Below are 24,025 nucleotides of genomic sequence, written 5' to 3' on the forward strand. Positions count from 1 at the left end.
GCGGGAGTTTTTCCATGTACTGAGCGAGGAGAAAATGATATAAAGCGAGTCTCATTAGCAGGGAATCTTTATACCGAAAAAGGATTCTAATCTCGGGTGTGGTTTCAGAAATCACTTTCGGGATTTTTCCCCGGCCGTCTGGCAACATCAAAAAGTCCAGTTTTACAAATTCGCATGTCTGTGAAAACGTCGACAATAATATTGACCCGGAGATGCGAAACTGCAGCCTGTGAGATGGAACGAAATATGTCTGAGAGCTTTTATTGAGACATAAACCAACTGAAAAGCCAGCCTCCCAGGCAGGAGCAGAGATTGCCCTGCAGCAGCCCAGGAACAGGCAGTAAACAATACAGCATCGAGATGAGATGTATAAATAGAAACAAATACAGCAAGCACAGAAAAATGTGAAGCAAGAGAGTATAACACGTAGCGGTAGCAGGATTCATACCCACCAGGCTACGTGGGAATACAACGGCGGGGAAAGAGCCCTCTCCCCGAATTCGGGTGCACGGATGAGCACAGCTGTTGCACTTGACCTTTGTTTCTAAATCATCCTCGGAACAACGGCGGGGGCTGCTGAATTCCTGTTGAAAAGGGGCAGATCCTAAAGGCACCCTACAGGGAACGAAGAGAGTCTAATCTGGGGCAGCAGCACCGTGAGAGGGTGAAAGCGCCGGTCGGTGAATGCCGGGGGGAGAGGGGGAGAGGCGCAGGGCTAACGCAGGCGCGTAAAGCTGGCCGCGCACTTACAGAGGGGAGCGTAAATTAGAAGGTATTTGGAGGTGAGTTCAGCTCAGTCGCCAGCGCAATCAATGACTGCACACTGAAGCACACGAAAAGACTCTCTTTCCAGTTTTCGGTGTGAGGAGAGGCATGAAATCAAGGCTTTCTCCCATGGTGGGATGAGAAATGAGCTTCGTAGGAAATGCCGTTGCGTTGTTCACATGAAGAAAGAGTTAAAACAATAGAAACCCACCACTTTTTAGCTTTTAAAAGAAAGAAAAGGGCCTCTTCCACAAATGTACCTGGCAATTGACTGGGCAGCCAGAAGCAGCCATACCTTATTACCTACTTAATAAAAGTGCTGAAATTCCCTCGAAAAAGCGAGGGGAGGAAAGCTGCTGCATTTGTTTGCGAGGACGGCTATACCGGGCATGGCGGGGGGGTGGGGGCGAGGGGGGGGGGGGAACGGAGAAAGGAGGAAAGCGGGAAGGAAAGAGAGAAAGAAAGCAAGATTTCTCACCAAGTCTCAGAAAAGCCTGCCCCACAGCCCATGCATTCAAAATGTCGGTGCTCCCGGAGGGCTCTGCCGGGATCCCCGGGCGGGAGGGAGGGTCGGGGCCGGCGGAGGTGCGGGGCAGGTCGGGCGGCCCCCGGGGAGCGCGCCCGGGCGCGGGGCCGCCGGGCGGGGGGGGGGCGCCCGGCTCCGAAACCGTTAGGTTGTCTTCTACCGTTCCTCTCCCCTTTCTCTTCCTGTCCAAATATTTTTAAATTTACGCGCCTTAAATAACAGTCTGATTTTATTTATTTAGTTTCCTCCGCGGGCTCTGCCGCCGCTTCGCCTCGGCCCCCCGCCGCGAAGGGCCCCGAGGGCGGCCGCCGGCCCGCGCAGCGCTCCGCGCCCGACCGCGGCTCCGCGGGCGCCCCGGCCACCGCCGCCGCCTTCCCTCCTCGCCTCGGCCGCCGCATTTCTTCGCAACTTGCACTGCGCCCTTTTTTTTTTTTTCTTCTCCCTTTTTTTTTTTTTTTTCTTCCCTTTTTCCCTCCCTTTCCTCCCTCCCTCTCCCCGCCGCCGGGACTGGAGCCGCCTCAGCATAACCCCGCTGCCTCCGCAGCCCCTCAGCCGCAGTGAGTACAGCGAAGGGACCCGCGGCTGCCGGGGGGGTGTTTGTGACACGTATCTGCGGCCGCTGCCCGGGCTGCGGCGGCGGCGCTCCCGCTGCAGCGCGGGGCTCTCCTTCCCCCCCCCCGCCCCGATTTCAGGGATGCAGAAGCATCTTCTCCCAGCGCAGCCCACGCAGGAGACAAAAAGAAGCAGGTTCGCCTCCAGGTTCCCTCGGGAAATGGGAAGCAAGGTGTATCTCCCAGCCAGAGCTTTTCATGACCTTTTGTTACATTTGGAAATTACAGACGGGGGAAAGAGGGAGGGAAAAAAAAAATAAAAATCCACGCTTCTTGGCTTCTGTGTCGCAGAGGCGAGGAGGTTCCCTTCGGGTGGAAACTACATGGCACATTTCTGATAGCCAGATGTGCCAAGTCTTGCTCTGCAGACCTCATTTACAGAGCACCGCTCGACCAAAATCCACTTCTGCCACGGCACTGAGTGGTAAGATGGCTTCTTGCATTTTGAAGAAGCACTAAGGACAAATCACCGGGGACGTTTCACGGTGCTAAAGGTTGCTGCTTGTCATTTTGTACTCTTCCCCAGAACGTTTGAGTTACCTTTCAGCACGGTGTCAGTTGTAACTGTGCAAAGTTAATCCCAAGGAACTAGGAGGAAGAGAACTCCTGTGTGTTGGATACTTTAGAATAACCTTGACCTTTCATTAGTGCTTATCCTAAAAGATAGGGAAAGCAGGGGATCCCTAAAAGATAGGGAAAGCTTATCCTAAAAGATAGGGAAAGCAGGGGATCGGGCAAGGCACCTGCAAAAGCAGAAATGAGACAGAAATGAGACACCTCTCTTTTTAAAGCAACGTTAAAGTGGCTTCTGAATCCTACAAAAGAAGGGGCACCGAGGGGCTAAAAGACAAAATGCAGAGCTCGCTGGCAAAATTGGGGTTGATACCCGGGCACGGGACCCTGAGGGAATTTCCTCAGCCCAGGATGCATTTTCTGCCGTTAGTCCAATCAGCGCTGCTGCAGCTCCAACTGCCAAAAAGGGAAAATTCCCTCCGAAAGAAACTGAATCAGCCAAAAGTATAATCAGCTTTTCAGGGAAGTACAAGACCACTGAACCATGTTTCCAGTTGCATTTCTTTGTTCCTCTGTAACTGCTTTCTGATATTTGCAGAAGTAATTAGGAGGGCCACTGGTATTTATCAGTGTTTTAAATAAAAAAGCCTCATTCTGTGGAGGCAGCGGGAAACATTCTGCTTCGCAGTGCAGCCACTAAAAGGTTAAAGTCAATTCACAGCTCCTGGTGAAAGTTTTCCTTCAGCAGATAGTGCCTATCAAGATGGTCTTTCTCTTCTCCTGTTACACCCTGCGAGCAGGAAACGGGCAGCATTTATATGGCAACTCAGCCCTCTTCACCCCTCAAGATTAAGATTATTATCAACACAATGATATTTTAATGAACACTTTTATACGCGGAGCTGATGAACGTTTAAAGGAAAAGACACTCGCACAGCACAAACCCCAGGAAAATGCGGTGTCCTGCAGGAACACTGACGATTCAAAAGCTTTTCAGGGTTTGGCCCTAATGAAACACAAGACCGGTCCCGGGTGCACCCTGCATTTACATGCAGAGTATACCGCAGGCCGGAATAAGGGCTTCCGCTAAAGTTAATTGCCATTTTCTGCTGAGGGAAGATCGCATATTTAGGCCTTAAGTTATTAACATATATTCTGATAGAAATAGGGACATCTGGATACACTTTGTCAAATCAAAGAGAGTGCTTTCTGCTTCAGATATGTTACCAGCGAGGTGATGTACCACCATTTGAATATCTGCACTCCTAAATCAGGCACACAGGTTGGGAGCGTATTGATCGGTCATGAACTTTTGCTTATATTTAGTAACGCTGGAAAACAGGCAGAGAAGATTTTCAGTCCACACTAGCTAGAATACCAGCAGGCCTGGAAACTGAGCTGTTAATTGTAAATACTTCCTACAGAACAGATCTTTTTTTTTTATTTTCTGAAAGGAGAAGTAGACTCTGGTAGAAAAAGCAGCTTTGTATCTGGACATACCATAGTCCTTGAGGGTGTGACCGTAGGTGCACAAACAAAGCTGCATTTAATCTCTCTAAGGGAATTCTATAGAGAACATCTGCGAAAGAGAAAAGTATATTTGTTTCATGAGCACTGTAACTTTTAATAGTATCACCTCCTTGCACCAACATTTATGCTCTAAATAGTGTCACGTCTGTGGATTTTTCAGATGTAATTTGTTTTAGCTCCTGTAAAATAAGGGCTGCAGACAAAAAGCTGTGCTACACTGTGAGATATTCACAGTATTCACAACCCAGCACTGTGTGCATATATTGGAGTGAACAACAATTTCCTTCCTGTACGAGCATTTTAATTTATAGAAGCATATTGTTTTGTGTAAAGAAGGTAGTAGATAATTAACTGTATTCATTTAATCTAATTATAGGCCTCTGAGGCAAAAAGCTGACACTTTTCATTGTGGTATATTCAGAGAAGTTAATTGAAAAAACGTTGCAGCCACGAGGCATAACATGCCCATCGTATATTTGATACTAATTCTTTTCTCAAAAATGGGGTGAATCTGATGCTCGCTAGAGATAAAGATTACCGTTACTCACTCGAGTAAGGCAAAGTCTGGGGCAGCTCGTCATGCAATGCTGCAGTGCACTGCAGTATCTCTGCAATTCCAGAGCTAACCACAGACAACTTAATTTGCCAAATTGCGAGATGGTTTTGTAATGTACACAAGTATCTATTACAAATTAAGACAAGATTGAACACACTTTTAGCTGGGACGTAGGTCAGAGTTTGAACAGACATCTGCTTCAAGAAGCAATAGGTCAATGTATCAACTCTTACCTCTATTTAATCTTCAGGAGAAAATAGCAGTAACAGCAGCCTTACCCCTAGGAGTTGTTTATTAGGAGTGTCCTTTGTGTTTTTAAGCTATCAGTATGACAAACAGATAAATAGACAGCGAATCAACACTTGCAACTCCCAAGTATATAAAAAGAAGTGTATGTCAGACCATTTGCAGTTTCAGAGTAATTTTTCCCATCACCTGATACATACCAACAACTTAATCTCTGACAGCAGTGCTACTTTCATTCTCAAAAGGAAAGTAAAGCAGCTCAGCTCTGCAAAGCTTGCCTCCCAGCTGACAGAGAACATGACAGACCAAACGTGCTGCTTGTGGGGAAGCGTTTGACATTTATGTTACAGAAATTCCAGCTTGCAAGCTGAATTCATGATGTTAGAGGCAAATATCACCTTTTCCCCCTACTTTATCACTGGCAGAGTGTAACTCCGGTGTCTGCAGCTCTGGCAGTACTATGGGGCAGGACACCTCCCTCTCCCACTCCAGCTGCTGCACTCCCCGGCTCCTGCTCGAGGGACCCCCATTTCTGCTCTGCCCGTGGGCATGCAGAGGCCACCCAGTGCACCCAGCCCTCTCCACCCCTCTCTTCCCATGTCTCCAGGTGTCATTGTTCCTAGCTGGTGGGAGAAAAAAATTGCAAAGGCAGTGCTGCTCATCCCTGTGCTGAAGCGTGCCTAATGACTGTGGTGACGGTACAAGCCCTCTTAGATGACAAACCCCCCCAGTGAAAGGCCATCGAGCTAAGCGCAGGGCCTTGCTTTGCTCTGCCAGTGAGAGGCATTGCTGGCAGCCCTACCTATAATTTTAAAATTACTTAAAATATTTTCAAATGTATTTTGCAGAAATATTTTTTACTGTGGTTAGAAAAGCAGCATATTGCACTTTAGGCACCTCAAATGTTTGTTAATAAAGTCAGAGGAAGCCTGAAAAGTAAACAGTGACATGCGGTCACCTTAACTCTGCAGCTCTGGCTCACGAGATCCAGAATATTCGAAAAAGAAGCTCTCTAACAAGAAAAAAAACGTGGCTATAGATGCTAGGCATACCTGATTCCTATTCCTATACCATTACAGATAAATCACAATTTGCATTGATGTCTGACTCAAAAGATCAGCCTATTCTTAGAGTTCAGTCTGCACTCACACTCCTCCTCTCCCTTGATGCTCTTAACTAATCTTCCTTCTGCTTGGCTGCTGCCTTCTCTGTCTGCTCTGTGCTGTTTTCAGGTAACTCCCAGCTCTTGCTCTTCCACACTTTGTTTACCCATCTCTCCATTCCCTGGCTCCTGCCTTCTTGCACTTTTCGTGCTCTATTTTCATCTCCTAGTTTCCTTTCCTTCATCTGCACATCCACCCTCTTATTTTTTCCTAATTATTTCCCCTGGCATCTTACCTTTATGCTTATTAACCTCTCTGCCTAATATATCATATCCTTTCCCCATTGCCTAGCAGAATCTCGTTATGTATAGATGTATAATCTTTTTTTTTTCCCTAGTCATAACTGCTTCCACACTGATTTCTGTCCATGATGTCGTAGTTATCCTAGGAGAAGTCCTTAGCACTGGTCAGTAATAGTTGTATCCCTGGCATCTACCGCCTTCACCTCCTTCTGCCTCGCGCCTTCTGCTCCCTCCCATGCTCTGCGGGTTACAGGCCTCCTCCCAAACTCTTTCATCTTCGTGACCCACCCTCCTTTTCTCACTGCCTCAGCAGCAACAGAAGAAAGGGAGATGATGCACATAGGAGGGGTACCCAGCTCGCACAGACAGTAATCTCCTAGGAACGCAGGGGGAGAAATGGCAGAGAAACGCTGCTTGGTCCCCACTGCCTCAGGCAAAGAACGTACTCCGTTGCTCTGCGAAAAAGCTGCATGTGGTGCCTGCACACCGTACAGCAGCCGAACACAGAACGGGCTCCGTCAGCACAGGCTGGTCTTCGGAAAATTTAGCTGCCAAAAGCTAACAATTCTTAACCGATCACGTGCAAACTGAGATTTTATGGAGTCTTATAACTTTGTTACATTTGGATGCACATCTGTGAAACCACAGCAATGGTGCTGCCAAATTCCAAGTTACTGCTCAAAAGGTACATGGATGAAACTAGACCAGTGATGGTGTTCCATTTCAAATTCCTTCTGTAGAGAAATAGGGATACGGACACTTCTGAATGAAGCAACCGGATTATTATTTTGTAATACGGGCAAAATATTTTTTTAACCTTGTTCTTGAAAATGACTACAGTGGTTTAGCTGGAAACTGCCAAAAATTAAACCTGGGGCAGATGCTTGGCTTGGAAAATAGCAGCCCAAACAGTTATAAGCAACTGAAAACAAGATGTTATTATGAAGTACTGGACAAGATTAAGCAGGGCAGTTCCACGACTTTGGCCTAAATGTGGAAGATTTTTAAGTGACCTGTAATGAATTTTTTACTAACAACTTTGTTGAAATAAGCAGAATTCAGATTTCACATTTTTGAGTGAAGATGTTTCCTCTGAAAATAAAGGTTATGATCCAGAGTGCTCTGATGTGAAGAGGGAGAGGGAGGTGCGTGCTGGGATGGAGACTGGGAGCACTGGGACTGAGGGCTGGAGCAGCTTCTTTGGCAACAAAACCAACTTGAAAGATCTACTGAAGCGCAGAAATAAATGGTCAAAAAGTATTCTGTGGAGATGAAACGTTATGGAGACAGCAGAGGGAAGGGGAGGAAAGGAATTACTTCTGGTGGGAGAACATCAAAGCAACAGTAAGGGAGGTCCAAATACTTTGTTAGCTCTGGGGTTCTTAAATACCCTGGCTCTGCTCTGCATGTGCTGATGGATTAAACCTGAGGAATAAAGAAGGTACCCTGGTCCCCACGCTCTCGGTGGTGCAGCTTACCATTACAACCCCCAGGGAAAGAATAGCCCAACGGCCCCTGAAGGGGCTCCACATCTCCCATAGTTGACTGTTTGCCTTCATACACCCAACTGAAACCTAAGGCAGTTCAGGAGCTGCTCTATACGTTGAAACCTCCCTTTTGTGGCAATGGTGATGTATGTCAGAGCGGCAGGTGGGACAGCTGAGGGTATTACCTGTTTCAGTCATCTGACTTAAACGCTCCGCTGTCTCCCTGCTAGAGATTTCAAGAGCAGGTTCACAGCAACAGTTGCAGCAATTACCACTGAATGCTACTTTGTATTTAAAATTGTCATTCCATTTCTCTGCTATGGATGAAAGTAAGAGAGTCACAGAAGTCCTTTCCAATACACAATGAACTGCCTGCTAATTTGCAAGTACATTCACTATTTTTTTAACTATAGAATTAATAGTTTTAAATTCTTTCAGCAGATCTAACGGATTGGCTGTCATTTGACTGCCCAATTGCCTAAAAGATACGTTCTAGCTTGAAAAGAAATGAATTCAGGAAGTCCTGTGGCCTTTGTTTTGCAGGAAGTCAGACGAGGTGAAAATGGTGGTCCCTCTGACCATTTCATTTCTATCAGTCTCTGTCTAGGATTTTAACAGCAAAATTACACTAATGCTGTAAATTTTCTGTGCAGTTAAAATATTCTGAAATATCTTGCATAGCCTATGTTTCAAGATGTTTGGTTACATTTAAGCAAAATGCTTTATGTTAATGATCATGATTATATAAATTATGGTCAAAATGGTGACCTGTGATAACACTGTATGGAGAATAGTATGAAACTAAAACATCTCTAATTTAATTTTAAAAAATCTGGCTTAATAAACACAAATTTGAAAATTCATGCTAGGTGCTGTTGCTTGGCATAAAGTGTTTTTGCTTTTCTTAAAAGTGCATGTGTTTAACATGGTCAGATTTCTTTTCAGGTTTAATATTAAGCCTGAGTTGGCAATGCTTAGTTCTGGGACCACTGCAACATTTACATAACAAACCTTACTCTTAATGGTATTTTATGCTCAGCACCTTCTTCCATTTGATACAGTTTCACCTTTTTTTTTAGTAGGAAAAATTAGGTTTAAGGATAGCAGAAAAATTGGCCTGACAACATGATCTAATGAACCACAAAGCAGCCTTCAAAGAGAAAAAGTAGCAGGAAGTTCTTTCATACCAGGTATTAAAAATAGACTGCACCAAGTCCTGGAATGCACACAGCAGTTATGTAACGATTTTTCAGTGACATGCATTAGGAAATATTCTCAGTCAATGTTTTTCCTTCCTAACACCCAGTTCGCTTCTCTGTAGTTTGGAAATTCTTCATATGGGTGCTTCTAAGAAGTCCTAAATTATAATGTTCATTTGAATAACCTATCAATTAGCAAGCCACATAATGACACCATCTAATGGTACAACTGAAGTATTTGAATTTAATATACCATTTTCATAATGATACTATATGAAACACATGATGGAATCCAATTTTTTTTCCCCACAAGTTAGACTTGATTTTTTTCTGACAATGTAATAATTCTGCACTGGAGGCACCAAAAGAGAGAAATCAGTTTGGGTACATATCTTAAATAATGAGAATACTAGCTATCTTGGAGCACCAAGAAGTCTTTCAAACATTTCAAAAAGGTTTACTTGTTATTAGGTGCCTTTTATAAATGAGAGGCATCTGTGGAGAACTGAGAGGAGCCAGAAGAGCTATATCTAGCTTCTACCATACTGAGGAAACTAAATGGTAAATTGTTTTGAAGAACATCTTCCCCAGACTTCTCCCCAGAGATTGAGGAGCTTTCCCAGAGGTCTAGCCTCTGGATCTTTGCAGTATAATTTGAGAAGTTAATAAAGGAGGTGGAAAAGAGTTTAAAGCCTAACTTTTGGGTTTTCACAGTCCTATTGTTTTCTTGAATTACTTCATGTTCAGAACAAATCTGTGACATCCTTTGCCTATAGCAAGAGTATCAAACAAGGAGGGCAACACTATTTTCTTGTCTGCCCAAAAGCTTGTCTACCTTTTCTACCTTACCTATTAAAAGACACAAGCTCTACAACAACCTTTAGACTTCCATGGCCACCATGAACTTATCACTAACATTATTAACTTCAATTTATACTTCAAAGACAGTGACATTCCTTAATGTGAAGGCTCACACATCTCCCCCACCTTGGTTAACACCGAACTAACACACAGTGTCAGTATTTCCTAGGTTGCCACGTATCAAGATGAACCCAGAAGCACAGTTACAGACAGTTTTTATCACCCACTCATCTCAGTGACAGACAGTGATAGGAAGTATTACGGTGGGTGAAATTCTGCCCATATTTTGGCTCCTACTTGTATTCCCATTTCATGTAATGGAGATTAAATTCCAGGATATCATAAATGGTCAGATATGACCATGGTAGAGCAGTATGAGTCTTTTTTCAAGATGAGTAGAACTCCACTCTTAGTGTTGGGTCTTTAAAATATTTTCAAAACTAAAAATGCAGGAACTTTACTTGCTCCACACTGTTCTCTTTGAGAACAGAAAAATCTGATCAAGGCACAGTCTGATAAAACATCTGATTTATTTTCTCTCCTTACTGTCCTCCAGAATGACAGAATTAAAATATTGGACGTGAAATAAAGGTAACCCATTCAAAGTATTTCACTTTGGAAAGGTACATAAATAATAAAAACAAGAGAACAAGTTAGCCTCTTGTAGAGAACCTGTTTGTTTGATAAAATATTAGGAAACATCTTAATTGGCAGTCTGAAAGAAAATTAAGTGGGGCATACTGAATCCATGTCAAAAATCTATATTGGAAGAAGAAGTAAGGAAGTGAGCATCAGAGTTGAGATAAAAGTTCTGCTTTTCAAAATGACGAACATTTTTTTTTAAGATCAAGGTGTCTTCAAGGCCATAAAATGAAACAAAAACTGCTTAAATTATCAGCAGCTTCTAGGTGTTGTTATACAAATATATTTCTGGGAATCCAGTGCCTAAAAAGTAATTTGTGAATAAGTCAATACTCATTTTTCTACACTGATACATGTGCAAGGCTCAAGTTGTTTACAAGGGGAGGAACACTGTTTCATGCATAGTATTCAGTAGTGCTTCGAATTACAGGAAGGCGCTCTCATCATTCAGCCTGATTAGTTTACATGAACTGAAGCAAATAACATTCTGTATTTTCTTTCATATTTTATGACTATTTTCATATAAGGAAAAATTCCTTAAATCAGACTTGGTCCTTTTTGAGGAAAGGACATTTTAGAGAAAATAGAGAATTGCAGACTCTTGTTACATCTAACTTTTCTGTAAGCTATGCTTCACTCAGTCATTTGTGAATAGTTCTGAGTTTTATTGGACACAGTAACTTACTTTTTAAATGAGATTTGCTGTCGCTGAGTTTGATATTCAAGGTCAACATTTCAAATGTAGTTGTAAATTAAAGCTTCTATTTTGACTGAATTTAAAACCTCAAGTCTTTTCTGTCCCTAAACAAACATGGGAAACCTTATTTGCATATTCAAAGTATTTCCTTCTTTTCCCAAGATTTGCTGTTATTTTGCTTGCAGTTTTCCTTTTGTTCACATACCTTTATTCTCTTCATTAAAGTTGCTGATGTGTCTAAATTACCAAGTCCTATTATTATACTCATAAATGGGGCAAATTTGGTATCACCTATGAAAACCAAAGCAAAGCTCTGCCACACCATATTTTCATCCACTTTTCAGTAAGGCAGAGATTATCCTGTAGCACTTATATATACTATACTTTGGTGGTGGGAAGAAATTCTGAATTTTACACTGTTTGCTGGCCATATACAACAGAAGAATAGACAATGCCATCCGAGCTTGGGACAATTAACAGGATGTCTTTAGAATATTTTTATTACATTAATCTTTTCTTTTGCTTGAGCCAGCATTCCTCTTGAGAGGAAGAGAAATGATGCTGAGACAACTTACTATTGCAAATTAATTGTATGGTCTATTTCCCAAGCATTTAATTTGGCCACAGCAACCTGTTTAACTCAGACGAGTTGTCAGAAAGTGACATAAAAGAGAGACCAAGTTCTTTAGAGGTGGCCAGTAATTTTAAAGGGATGAAGGGAAATGGCTGGCATTATTGCTTTTGTCCAAGTCAAGCCTCTTCTAAACAGGGTAAGGGAAAATCAAGTGATTTAGCCTCACTAAAATTCATGCTGCTTGAGGTCTTTTGGAAATGTTGACTGAAGAGGAACAGACTGGAACAGAAGACTGAGAAAAGAAGTCAGGCTTCATATTGCAAGAGCATAGGAAACATAAAGAAAAAAGCATGAAGAAGAATAAACATTTTGTGCTTTTCATAACAGCTAAGTCCGAAATTCGGAATATAAATTTGGGATCGGAATTGGGATAGATGCACCTGCTTAAACCTGAGCCATCTACTTGCAAGGCAGCTGTCACTACCTGCAGGAGTACAGATAAGTCTGTTGCAAAAAGGCCAATACATTAGGTCCCTGTTTCTTCCAAGTCAGTGGGTCTGAATTTAATCTTTTACAGCATGGTGGGTTTTTTTTTTTTTTTTTTAGCTCTGGCATTCTAGGAAGTATTTTCATGTGTGTACCCCTTGTCTGAGTCCACTCTTGGTATGTGGGCCTCCCTGATTAAGCAATCCTGGATCCTTAACCCATTGCCTCCAACTTTCCCAGCCTGCTGTCTCAGTTCTTCTCTCACAGCTGTATGGATTTCAGCTTTTCAAAGTCCAGTTTGATTCAGTCTGTCAACACAGGGACTTACATTCATCATAAAATCTTTCTGGGACCACAGAGGTATAATTTTATAGTTAAATACATCACGTTTTTCTGGGAAAACTTAAAGGCAGTGGGTAATGGAGACAGATTAGGATTTGGCATTTTATCAGACACTCAAGGAATCTCTCTCTGAGTAAACTCTGTTTCACTGGGAATATTTATTGTTCAGGAAGCAACACTTAAAATTTTCCTTGCCATGAAAGAATTCTGCAGAATCCTATAGAAGAAGGTGGCATATCACCCCAAAAAAGACTTCCACGAGCCTGATTACTAGCTATAACAATGTAACCTTCTTCCTCGAAGCAGGCAGGCATAAGCAAATACTTCTAATAGGGAATTACTCTTTGAGAATAGAATATGGACATTTTAGTCACAGGGAGTAGAAAACTAATAGACATGAATACAGATTTGGAATGGATAAAATACTTATCCTGGTGCATTTTGAAGATAATCAGTTCCCATTTTGTAAGCATGTCCTAGAGATGACTTATTTTCAGAGAATTACCTTTCACAATTTTAGATTCCAGAGAAATATGATTCCCAGAAGTTCAGGGATTCCTTTTACTAAGCTGACCTTGAAGAAAAGATCTGTTTCATTCTGTGCCTAGTCTCTTCCTTTCCTGTCTCCCCTTATCACTTTTGAGAAGCCAGTACTGTCAGTGACATTCACTCTGCAGGCTCTGTGCTCCTGCCAGCTTGCCTGCCCTGCAGACGGTGGGCAGGAGGAAACCTTCTTGCACAAACTTGTTCTAAATGTTACTCAAAAATCCTAATCTGAATCTTGATACCAGACATCCATTCATTCATTAAGAGCAAATACAGCAAACAACTAATGCTGCAGTTTTTCTAGTATTCAAACCTGCTGCTAACAATGAAGAAGATGATGTCATTCCCTGGATGTGACAAAGGACTAATATTATATGCAGTAAAAACAATGAGTCAACAGTTTCTATGCCCTTGAGGTCAAAGCATTCAACAGTTTTGCAAGTAGACTGTTCTTTTTGTGCACAGAGCTAGTAGTTGTATATCAATACAAAATGTATAAAATCAAGATACAATTTAAAAAAAATTGAGTTTCAATCAGTGTTTTAAACTCAGGCTGAAAGTCCAATTGAAATATAACATAAACTGACATGATTTTTCCCCAGATATGTTAAGTATAACATTGCAAAACACTTTTTTTGGTCAAAAATACATTGTCTATATTACCATTTATACGATCTTGAGAGGCACTTGGCAATCACAATTCCCAGTAATGTTGGTAAGAACTGTGAGTATTAATGTGGCAACTAACTAATATGAAATGTTCTGGAGATATTTTGTAATGGTCTGAAAGATAAGAAAGACCTTTTGCATGGAAATATGTTTTGAGAGACAATAGAAAGCAAGGAGTCTAACAACCAAAGTTCCCCAGAATTTCTGGAATACATGAGGTATTGACCAAATCCTGGCCATCTTTAACCACAGCTGCATCTAGCTCAGGCTAGTGCAAGAAATGCCTAGTGTTGATACAGATCCTTTCTTCAGTAAATCTAAAATCATTATGGAGGATTATCCTCCTCCTCATACAGACAGTGAAACTGAAGCACAGAGAAGCGGCAGCTCAAGGTCATTTAAAAATCAGGAGAGTTTGGAAAAGAACCCAGATTTCTCAATCCCCGTCCAGCACTCTGCCCACTGGGCTGCATTGCCTCACTATCTGCTCAATACAGCTCCTTTCTGAAACTAGATATAATTGAACAACTTTGAGTTTTCAGTTCATCATATTGTTGTCTATAATAACTATTTTGTGGAAAAATAGACTTGCCTAATTAGATTAGGCTGCTGACACATGATCAAGTGCAAGGGAATCCCAGGCCAGATGCAGCCTCCGTTCCAGTTGTCCTTGCAGACCAAATTCAGAGACAGGAGAGCAAACTGGATTATATCTAGATGGGCTTCTATGTAGGAAGAAATATCATATTGACTTCATTGATGTTAGCTGACAGTGTTCTGGATTAAAACGAACCCTAGCATCCTGGCAATTAATTGAAATTAAACTTCAGACTCTGAATCCCAAGCAACGTCTTCTGGCACGGAATGTCTTCTGGCACGCTGACAAACTGCTAGACAAAAGTTTTCTCAGTTTATGCTGACCACTTTATTGTGTCACCTAAAATAACTGCAAATGGGTTCAGACAGAACTTGTACAGTAGATCCCAGGCTCAAATGATTACTTACCCAAAACGTGGAGGAGTGTACCTGGCAGGCTAGCTGGTCAGCACCCTGACAGCTTTATTAAAGTAAATGCAAGAGGCATGGCTCAATCTGGTCTTTAAACTCTGTGTCTTCCAATGCTTAAGAAACTCTTATCTTTTAGATATTTAAACCAAATATTTAAGCCCTAAAGATATCTCAGGTGTTTCAGAGTTATGCCATACTGCTCAAGCAAGATGAGGAAGCTTCTGAGTTATCCAGCAGTCACAAGGGCTCCGGGGCTCCGCATGGTTCCCTGCAAGCGACAGAACTCACGGGATTTTAATGATGAGGACTCGTTAGAGCACTTCAGTTGAAACATATAAATTTCCAATAAAAATTCAGTGACAAGTTGCTCTTATAAACTGAAACAAAATCAGACACATTTGAGACAAGGCAAAATGAAGAGACTAAAGTAACTTACAGAACTTCCTCTGGGTATCTTGAGCTAATTACAAATCATATGGCATGCAGAGTCTGGTATTTTCACTTCCATTGTAACTGATCCTTACAGTCATGATTAAGGAAGGTCACAATGATTTTTATGTCACGTGAAAGAGTGACGAAATATATTTTCCATATGAAATAGACAGACATTAGAATCTCCTTTTGAAGGTGTGAGATATTTTTGCAGGCAACATCTCTTACTGCTTAATGAAAGCCAACATCTGAATGTACTGCAGAAAGACTCACACACACGGCAGCCGTGTTAGGTGTGCTGTTCAACAGCATATGTGTATTTGTTCCTGTCCCATGACTTACACAAATACAAATATATTTAATTATATTAAAGGTAAAGTTATTGTTGGTCTATTTAATAAGTAGACTTACGAAGAAAAAATAAACATAGGGGCTCATATCCTAGTGTGTTCCAAGAAGGGATCTTTACCTGACCTTTGCTTTTAAAGCCCTGATCCCAGCAACAAACTTTGAAAACTTGCATAACATTAAGTACTCTAAGTACTATTGAAGCTGCTCCTTTGTTAAACAGGATATTGCAAGTTTAAACTAGGGACTACAAGTTTAAAATAGAGAATCCTGTTTAGTAAAATACTGAAGATCATATTTAAAAGTAAACATATCCTCATATTCTCTTGCAAATCAGAGCTTACCTAAGCAGGTGACATTTCCAAAAGAATGTTACAATAAGCATCCCCCCCAAGCAAAGGCATATTAATATTAACTTAGAGGCATCAGTTACCTTATTATTTCAAAATTTTGCTAATATGAGATCTGACAAAACTAAAGTTCTGTTTAGTGTTAGTTTGACTGTCAGCACAAAAATTTCAGATCAGTAGCATTTATAAATTCATAAAGACAAATGTATTCTTAATGTTAAATCATATAGATAGAAACAATAAAAAGCTTTTAATGAAATAGTGAAGCAAATCATTAGGTTTTGGGCTATTTTGTGTATGCGTTTATCATGTCACCATTAGATCCGTTAGTAGGTCAATCCTTTATTATACGCTGCAGTGTCTGTTTAGAACCTCACTCATAACTACCATTTCAACAAATCAATTTACACAGTATAGAATGATATTATTGATCTGCAACAGTATTACAAGCTCCAGGATTATGAACAGGAAAAGCATCAAATAGCATCAACTCTAATTCCGATTATATCCCGCAATACAATTGACATCATGCTGCAGTATGGATATAGATTTAGCTATGGCCCAGGGGTTTATATTTTTTTGGATTTATTAACTTGTTTCACAGTTCTACTGTTACTTTTCTCATGTATTAGTACAGGCAAGAATGTTTCATAACATTAAACCCCCACCATGTTTAGCTGGAAGGCGTTTTGAGAGAACATCATATGCTTTCTTCTAATTATTCCATCAAGTTAAATCTTTGTCTTATTTTCTCTTCCCTGGTAATTTTCTATTGTTGAGAGGAACAAGAGGGAAACTTTATACTAATTTTAATATATTTTCCCTGGTGAAACAAAGTAAAAAATAGACATAGCACACATAATATGTTAACTATGTTTTGTCAGTTAGTCTTGCCTGGGGAGAAGAGGTTGACATACAAAATCTGATGGATATTCCCTCCCTCTTCTAGATAGATCCATACCCCCTTCCAGGAGGGAACTTGGGAGACCCGTGACTTGATCAGTAATTTTCCCAAGTGCATAGATAGGTCTGAAGCTGTTGAAGAGAAATGGTGAGAGAGGCTCTGAGGGGGGCTTCAATGTACACTATCTCCAGCTGCAGAGCTGCGCATGAACCCAAATCCCACATCCCGGGAGCAGCAGCAGGAACGGATGCCTCTTTTCAAGTCAAGGTTGGAGCCAATCTGTTCCTGAATTGCAAGATGGGGCTGGGGATATTGGATAGAGAACAGGCCTGTTCCTGAATCCTAGTATGTAGACAAGCATGCATAGAGGGACTTAAGGTAAATGGGTATGGTGGGTAGGCTTTCTCTGAGCTGAATAAATAGGGCAAGATTTTAGACAGGATAATTTTCTTGTAGAATATATGATCTGCCCTATCAGTTAGATTGAATTATTACCCACTCACAGCATTCTACATAGCTAGAATGGTATTACTCATTCTCCTTGATAGAAACCTAGTACTGTGGTTTTGGTGACCGAGGATTTATTTTGATCTTTCTTGTGTTTTCAGATGGAAATGTACTGTCTCCTTCCTGATCTTGGATTAGAGACCACACTGAAAAAAACATTTTAAAAGTGATGAAGAATAAAAGTTTATATGGATTTATTTGTAAATGCTGGTTATGGGCCTCCCATAATGAATCAGCTTTTTTCCTAATAGTCTTTCTAAGTACTAGTTAGGCAATTGTCTGTTTTCTCTTGCAAATGTCGTATTATGTATGAGTTTTTCAACTAGAATAAAATATTGCTTTTTAAACAGGAGTGGATGTTATCACTTCAAATGGGCTTATATGTATTTCCTGTGCTTAGATATAGCCTAGCAATAACAATACCACAATTACCAGAATGTATAATCCATAATGTACTCCTGTGTAAATCAACACATAGCCGAACAAGTTGCACACATCCTGCAGGATACCACTGCCATTCTAAATTGTTTCCGGTTAACGCTGTGCATCTGCAGGATGATTTCTGAGCCGTGCTCAGAATGACTCCTAACTTAAAATACTGGAAGTTACCTCCTTCTAATATTTAATGGTATCTAAATATAGATTTACATATAGATACAGAGGTAAAGCATGTTTTGTTCATGATTGCCTAAATGGGAAAGCAGAAAACTAGACTTAGAGGAAAAGCAGTTCTGATGGTTTAAAAATACTTATGGGATTTCCAACAAGAACGCAAGATCATTGCAAACATTGCAAGGGCAAATAGTCAGGATTTCAAGTCCGTTGTTAAATTACTAAAATAATGCATACCTGGGTTTTACATACAGTGGAGACTTAAATGTATGATCTCAGATGCTCTGTCATTCCCTTTAGAATAGAGCATCATTTCTTCTCTATGTGAAATATCTGAAAAATACACAGTTTTGAAAGTAATTTTAGGAAGTCAGAGAAAAAGCAAAGTCCAAACTAAAATAGAAATATGTAATTTTCATCGCAACACACATTGCAGCCATACACTCAGAACAATCTTACAGGAATACTCTGACCAAACGTCACTGTTGTGATTCAGTTAGTCCAACTAACTGGACTGACCCAGAAATTCAATCTAGTTGACTTGTTCAGTGACTTTGTACTTTTGGTTAGTTCTCTGATTCTGACTTTTCCAAACAGATGTTAAAAACAATACAAAGTTTTAAAATACTGTAAACCACTTCAAAATATAATTTAAAAATATGATCCTTTAAAAAAAAAAAGAGGTGGCAGTTGTGTTATTTGACAACTTTTAGAATTGGACTCAATAAGCCTCTAACTCTCATTCTGCTTTACAGCTGGGAGACAGACCACCTTTCATGGGTATATATAATTTCCACTGAGTCTCTTACAAGCCACCAGAATTTTATTATGTTTTAAAACAATAACATAGCAATTTAGAGAAAATATATTATGCAAAACCTGTCATTTTTCTTTTTCTGATACAGGTCTACCGTACCAAGAAGAGATTCTAGCAGGAAGCGACAATCAATGCAATGCTTGCTTGAAAGGTATTTTAAATTACCCCTTTCTCTTGCTGCTTTTGGTACAAAATAATGTAATGAATAAATGACTCAAACTTAATCTATCCATTGCAGAAGCTCATAGAGAATATTTATTGTGTTAGCACGCATACCTGCATTGCAGAGGTCATTGAGAGGAGCAGGGCAAGGGTGCAAGAAGCAACCATGGCCACGCAGCCAAGGGTAGCTGAAGAACTGAACACACTCGTGCTGAGAGGAATGACCAAGCCCCTCTGCACTTCAGCTCTTCTGGGACATGCAAGTCTGCTATAAAAGAGGGTAGCCATTCAGATCCTGCTGGTCTTAGTCTCTACAGATCCAGTTCTTCACACTTCATCAGCCCGACTACTTAACCCTGAGCTGCCTTCCTTATTTTTGGCCACGATTGTGGACTGTCACAGGTTTGTGGGTGTTGCTCCCGCTCAGACAGCAGACAGACCCAGCTCTGCTTACATAAGTGATTTAAAAAAAAGCTTGCAAACCTGTAATGTCATTAGAAATCCAGATGATATTATGCTTACAAAAGAATTATTAATTCTTTAATGAAGCAGATACTTTAATCAGTTAGAAAAAGCAGGTAGAATTATCAAATTTTATTTGTCTTATTTATTGCTAACTTTTTAGCTGTGGCACCACCTTGTGGACATTACTACATGGAATTAAAAGTTGACTAGTGGCAGCAAAAGCAACTATAACAGAGCAGGCATTTTGGAAAAACAACAACGATATTCACACATGATTTGTTAAAGCAGAGTAAAATAACTAAATTGAAAACCTGACTCCTAAAAATCCACTTATGGAATAAAATGTTGTCATCGGTGTACTCAGTTGTCTTTGCAGTTTTTACCAGCTCTTCTGAGCATCAGCCAAGAAGAGTGGTAGCCTTCAAAACTATTTTTGTTCCTTCTTGCTTGATTAACCAGCAGCATCTGAACCCCAGTTCTCTTGTTGCTGGGCAAACACACACGATTTGTGCAAGTATCCCAAGCAACAAGACTTGCAAAATGAGAACCGTAATACTGAACACGTGGAGAAAACCTTAGGTCCTACTCCATAAATGTAAACTCAACAGTGAGATTAGCATCCAAGCTAAGACACAAGAAAAATAATCTCTGTCAGAGATGAACTGGTGGATCTTTTAAATGCTTGCTGAAAAAAACAAAACAAAACAAAAAACAAATTTAAATTCCACTCTGTTTGCGACTAGATTCCCAGGAACAACCTTTCACAGCTGAGATAACAGGGTGTTACTGTTATGAGTACTCTATCTGCTAAACGGGCAAATCAGTAAAGCACAGAGGAGCCAGAATTTCAAACAGAAGATCTCCAAGTTGTGTGCAGCATATATCCATCCTGTGTGTACCTATCTGAGTAAGCTTGGGAAGCATAATGTTAAACATTGAATTGCATTTTTTATTTCTATCTCCTCAAAAAGTAACTGCATACAACTTGTTATTTACACTAGCATAAAGTGAAGGTGGGGGAGAAGACGAAGACTTGGACCAAGTTCCTTCGCTCTTGGATTGTGAATGGACTGTGCTGAACTCTGCCTGGGGACCTCCCATGCATAAACCCTGCTGGGGATGAACAGCTCCTGTGTCTCTGGCATAGTATCGGGGCACAGACCCCTCATTTCATGTCTCTTCTTCAAATACGGACCTCTGCAGCCCAAACACTGCAGGCCCTTCGACTAATACTGACCATACCACAGTCCCTCCCCAAACTCTCCTTAGTAGTATATGGAAGTTCACTCACCAGACCATTTCTGCTTCTAGTTTAACTCTTTGACAAATACGTAGCTATTAAAGCAAGCAGCCTTCAGCTGAGAAAACTTCTTTTAAGTAGCTCAGTTGATTATTTTTTTCTTTGTTAGACAGTATCTCTTTTTAAATGCAGTTTGCACAAGTTTCTTTCTTCTTACCTCTTCTGGATTTTTGTGCATTCACAAAATCTTCCCAATTAATCATTACACTGATAGGAATAATCAGGAAATCAAGTTTTTGGCTGTCAGCCTCAGAAGCCGCTCCAACAACTGCTCACTGCCCTCATGTCATTTCTAACTGAAATAGAGTGTTACAGCAAACATCAGAATTCACTAAATTGAATGAAATTAATAAATACAGGTAGTTAACAAACTTTTATGGAGATGCTTGCTTGACATCTAAGGTAACTCTTAGAAGAAGTGGTCTAGCATTTGAGAAAACCAAACCACTCTGGGAGGAAACCAAGCACAGAAAATCTCAGACTAGCTAAATGACATACTGGGTGCTGTCAGCCAGAGAGGCAAACTCATCTCCATTGGAGTTTGAAGATCTCACCCAGGAGCTGTGGCTTACTTGGTTTTTGTGACACGTTACTCATGTGGATTCCACAAACTACATCCTTCTCTATTCTTACAGTTATGTATCTTTAGTAAAGGAGGTAAATAATCATTGCTGCCACCCACTGCTGCATAGTCTTGGAAGAAGAGGGATGAGGAGTACAGCTAAGGCATTGGCACGGCCTCTAAAGACTCTGTTAGCTGAAAATAATCCGATTTACAGGTATTGCACCAAGAAAGAAACCTAGATGACAATGAAGTTCAGAGTCAAATTTACTCTTTGTTAAATAACCACTTTTTATAATAATGTTCATTGTTGGAGAAGTTACCAGCTGAAAAATGAAGACCGGAGTGAATGACACGAATGGAGTTAAAATAGCTAAAGCAACGTCCAAGGTGGTCCATTCCATAATAACGTCACCCTGAAACAGATTATCAGGAAAGATCAGAATATACATCAATACAGATTTTTAGAAAGTTAGTTTATTAAAATCTCATGTAATGCAATTAAATATATTGTTTGGTATAAAGTCTATATTAGAAAACACTGGAAAACCATCTTCACCTAACACAGCTAAACATACACAGAGATGGTTGGGCGAAAAGAACTTTGGAATTAATGAAAGAAAGTTTGAGCAGAAAATAACAATGTACTTTTTAAAGGAAACACTTCCATTAATGATGTAAAATGATATGATGTCATACCTGTTTGTGTTCCTGAGCCATCTGAAGCAGAATAGTGTGAACACAGTGGATGCTGTTACATACAATAACGTTACTTTCACATTAAGCTTTTTAACTTTGTTTATCTAGATATTTTGAACGATTTATCCTTCACTCTAGAACAGACACTACTCTTGTTGGAACTCATGTCTTTACTTTGGGAATAGCAGTATTGTACCTGTTTTATGAAAGAACATAGAGTAAAATGTCATTTTTTTCCTTTAATATCTCATAAAATTAAAATATCTTTTAAAACATGACAATGACAATACAGTTTTTACAATACAGATATTTTTCGAACTGTTACTTAGAAACTCAATTTTGTTTATTCTTCAATAAACAAAATTTTCTTTATTCTTCATCTCAAAAAGATCACAGAATCACAGAACCATTAAAGTTGGAAAAGACCTGTAAGATCATCAAGTCCAACCATCAACCCAGCCACCCACCATGCCCATTAAACCATGTCCCGCAATGCCACGTCCACAAGTTCTTGAACACCTCCAGTGAGGGTGACTCCACCACCTCCCTGGGCAGCCTCTTCCAATGCTTCACTGCTCTCTCGTAAAAGAAATTTTTCCTAATATCCAGCCTGAACCTCCCCTGGCGCAACTTGAGGCCATTTCCTCTTGTCCTGTTGCTAGTCACTTGGGAGAAGAGACCAACACCCACCTCTCTGCAACCCCCTTTCAGGTAGTTGTAGAGAGCGATGAGGTCTCCCCTCAGCCTCCTCTTCTCCAGACTGAACAACCTCAGCTCCCTCAGCCACCCCTCATCAGACTTGTGCTCCAGACCCCTCACCAGCTTCATTGCCCTTCTCTGGACACTCTCCAGCACCTCAATGTCCTTCTTGTAGTGAGGGGCCCAAAACTGAACACAGGATTCGAGGTGCGGCCTCACCAGCGCCGAGTACAGGGGCACGATCCCCTCCCTGCTCCTGCTGGCCACACTATTTCTGATACAGGCCAGGATGCCGTTGGCCTTCTTGGCCACCTGGGCACACTGCTGGCTCATCTTCAGCCGGCTGTCAACCAACACCCCCAGGTCCTTTTCTGCAGGGCAGCTTTCCAGCCACTCTTCCCCAAACCTGTAGCACTGCATGCGGTTGTTGTGACCCAAGTGCAGGACCCGGCACTTGGCCTTGTTGAACCTCATACAATTGGCCTGGGCCCACCGATCCAGCCTGTCCAGATCCCTCTGCAGAACCTTCCTACCCTCGAGCAGCTCAACACTCCCGCCCAGCTTGGTGCCGTCTGCAAACTTACTGAGGGTGCACTCGATCCCTTCATCCAGATCATCAATATATGTATTAAATAAGACCAGCCCCAAAACTGAGCCCTGGGGGACTCCACTTGTGACCAGTTGCCAACTGGATTTGACTCCATTCACCACAACTCTCTGGGCTCGCCCATCCAGCCAGTTTTTTACCCAGCAAAGAGTACATCTGTCTAAGCCACGAGCCACCAGTTTCTCCAGGAGAATACTGTGGGAGACAGTGTCGAAGGCTTTACTAAAGTCCAGGTAGACAACATCGACAGCTTTTCCCTCATCCACTAGTTGGGTCACCTGGTCATAGAAGGAGATCAGGTTGGTCAAGCAGGACCTGCCTTTCATGAACCCGTGCTGGCTTGGCCTGATCCCTTGGTTGTCCTGCACGTGCCCTGTGAGCGCCCTCAAGATGAACCTCTCCATAATCTTCCCTGGCACCGAGGTCAGGCTGACAGGCCTGTAGTTTCCCGGATCCTCCTTCCGGCCCTTCCTGTAGATGGGCATCACGTTGGCAAGCCTCCAGTCGTCTGGGACCTCCCCCATTAACCAGGACTGTTGATAAATGATGGAGAGCAGCTTGGCAAGCTCCTCCGCCAGCTCCCTCAGTACTCTTGGGTGGATGCCATCAGGCCCCATAGACTTGTGAGTGTCCAGGTGGCATAGCAGGTCGTTAACTGCTTCCTCCTGGGAGTTTATTTTGCTCTCCATCTCTGTCTTCCAGCTCAGGGAGCTGAACACCCTGAGGATACCTGGTCTGGCTATTAAAGACTGAGGCAAAGAAGGCATTAAGTACCTCGGCCTTTTCCTCATCCTTGGTGACAATGTTCCCCCCCGCATGAAGCAGTTTATGATGGTAAAATTGTTTTCCTTTAGTATCTTCATACAGTAAATATTACAGTTATTTTACTTTTTGTGCT

The 24,025-nt window shown here is 41.4% G+C and overlaps 1 long non-coding RNA gene across 1 annotated transcript; it reads left to right on the forward strand.

Annotated features, from left to right (window-relative positions):
- Positions 1 to 1,742: 1,742 nt before the first annotated feature.
- LOC132317613 (uncharacterized) lies at positions 1,743 to 22,090 on the forward strand. The gene is made up of 3 exons (XR_009484123.1): positions 1,743 to 1,848; positions 18,722 to 18,784; positions 20,262 to 22,090. It is a non-coding gene; the product is annotated as an uncharacterized LOC132317613 (long non-coding RNA).
- Positions 22,091 to 24,025: the final 1,935 nt, after the last annotated feature.

The sequence above is a fragment of the Gavia stellata genome, chromosome 10, assembly GCF_030936135.1.
Source record: "Gavia stellata isolate bGavSte3 chromosome 10, bGavSte3.hap2, whole genome shotgun sequence".
Classification (NCBI taxonomy): domain Eukaryota; kingdom Metazoa; phylum Chordata; class Aves; order Gaviiformes; family Gaviidae; genus Gavia; species Gavia stellata.